The following is a 2727-nucleotide window of genomic DNA, read 5'->3' as shown; positions in this document are numbered from 1 at the left end:
CCTCCCCTTCCTTCCACCCATACCGCTCCCCTTCCCCCCACCAATACCGCTCCCCTTCCTTCCACCCATACCCCTCATTTTCACTTCACCTACAACCCTTCCCTCTCATATTCATTCCATCTTTTCCCCACTCCCTCCCCCACACAGTAGAAACAGCACCTCGTGACTCCCACATACCTATACCTGTCACCAGTATTAATTAACGTCTCCTGTATTAATATTAAATAAAACAAGAAGTGTATTACCTGGGCCCTCTCGCCTCTTGCTACCTGGCATTCACTTCTCCCTAACTGGACCTCTCACCACTCACTTCCCATCTCTCACCTCTCGCTACCTGGGCCCTCTCACCTCTCGCTACCTGGCTCTCACCTCTCGCTACCTGACTCTCACCTCTCGCTACCTGGCATTCACTTCTCCCTAACTGGACCTCTCACCACTCACTTCCCATCTCTCACCTTTCCCTACCTGCCTCTCACGTAGCTGTTATGGGGAATATACCTGTTGATCAACCTGTCAATTTTATTATGGGGATAAATTGTTTCTAGACCTAACCTAACCTAACCTAACCTAACCTAACCCAACCCAACCTAACCTAACCTAACCTAACCTAACCTAACCTAACCTAACCGCAGTACATGTGTTATGGTCTGGTCTAAGATTATTATTATTATTATTATTATTATTATTATTATTATTATTATTATTATTATTACAGTATAACAAGAGTAGACTCCAACATATGGGAGGTCACAAGTATATCACACATAGTTGCCATATTAGCAGCTTACGGGCGTGGAGACAGCATAACAGGGCTTCGAAACCGCTTTACTTGGGTCGATGTGTGTGTGTGTGTGTGTGTGTGTGTGTGTGTGTGTGTTCTCCTTCACCACCCAAGTTCAATGAGTCGTATCTAGAAGACATACCTCCCTCCCCAAAGATGTGGTATATTACATAACAAAGGATCAAAGAACTAGGACCACACACACACACACACACACACACACACACACACACACACACACACACACACACGTCGCCCATGTGTCCGGTTATGTATCAGAGTATCCAGATCAGCAGTACCAACTGACCGCGCCCTGACTCTCAAAGGAATGTGTAGATAAAATATTTGAGGCGGCCGTGGAGACGTAATAACTGACTGGTTGACTTGAGATAAAACATAATAATTACGTCCATAAGTAACGTTACCATTGCACTGACCCTCTTATCTTAGCTGGGACCTATTAAGACTGGGACCTACTAGGACTGGGACCTACTAGGACTGGGACCTACTAGGACTGGGACCTACTAGGACTGGGACCTACTAGGACTGGGACCTACTAGGACTGGGACCTACTAGGACTGGGACCTATTAGGACTGTGACCCTTGGGACTGGGACCTACTAGGACTGGGACCTACTAGGACTGGGACCCAGGACTGGGAACTACTAGGGCTGGGACCTATTAAGGCTGGAACCTACTAGGACTGGGACCTATTGGGACTGGGACCTAGGACTGGGACCTATTAGACTGGGACCTACAAGACTGGGACCTATTAAGAATGGGATACACTGGGCCTACTAGATCTGGGATGGGACTGGGACCTATTACGACTGGGACCTAGATCTGGGACCTACTAGGACTGGGACCTACTAGGACTGGGACCTTGGGACTGGGACCTGTGGGACTGGGACCTACTAGGACTGGGACCTACTAGGACTGGGACCTACTAGGACTGGGACCTACTAGGACTGGGACCTACTAGGACTGGGACCTACTAGGACTGTGACCTATTAGGACTGTGACCTATTAGGACTGTGACCTACTAGGACTGGGACCTATTAGGACTGTGACCTACTAGGACTGGGATCTTATAAGACTGTGATTTAATAAAGTTGGGACCTATTGAAGCTGGGATCTTTTAGGACTGGGACCTAATAGAGACCTGCAAGTCCACTCCTCCTCTCCAAGTTTTTTGTGAGTTTTCAGATAACACAAAACACCTCGTCGGGTAACTCCCTAAGAGAGAGCCATGATGAAACATTTCTCTTGCACCTTTTTTGTGCACGCATCCCCGAGAGTGTGTGTGTGTGTGTGTGTGTGTGTGTGTGTGTGTGTGTGTGTGTGTGTGTGTGTGTGTGTGTGTGTGTGTGTGTGTGTGCGCGTGTGTAATTGAATTGAAACACTATTTGTGGGCGGTTGTAATTTATTTTTGTTTCCATTATTTCACAACGGAAACGTGAAAAAGGAAACACAATACAAATAAATCATACAATTCAAGTGTGTGTGTATGTGTGTGTGTGTGTAGGTAAACGACGTCTGCGGGCAGACGTAAAGTACTCAACCACGGGGTCACTGTGTCGTTTGGTAAACACGAGTAGGAGTATTTCTCCCATAGACTGTAATTGAGTCAAGTCCAGCGAGGCATAAAAATTATTATCTGGATACAGTGTTAAACGTAAGTGTTTATTTCCAGTCAAAAACAGAAATTCTGGCTATTTTATTGGCTGGTCACGAACAAGTCTTTTATTGTCACAAACATAAATTCTGAGTAAAGAGGAAGAATGACTTACTGACCGGCCACAAATACAGCTTTTAATATCACAAACAGTAACTTGAAAACCAAGTGGAATATGTTGTTTTTCTGTCTAAACACTAGGTGAAACAAACAGGAATTTACTGTCACTTGCAAATTAACTCACGAATCGAGAGGATTTCGTTTTATTGCCT

This window comes from Homarus americanus, unplaced genomic scaffold (assembly GCF_018991925.1).
Source record: "Homarus americanus isolate GMGI-L3 unplaced genomic scaffold, GMGI_Hamer_2.0 scaffold22250, whole genome shotgun sequence".
NCBI classification, from domain to species: Eukaryota; Metazoa; Arthropoda; class Malacostraca; order Decapoda; family Nephropidae; genus Homarus; species Homarus americanus.
The sequence above is the reverse complement of the archived record's forward strand: the minus strand, read 5'-3'. Positions refer to the sequence as shown.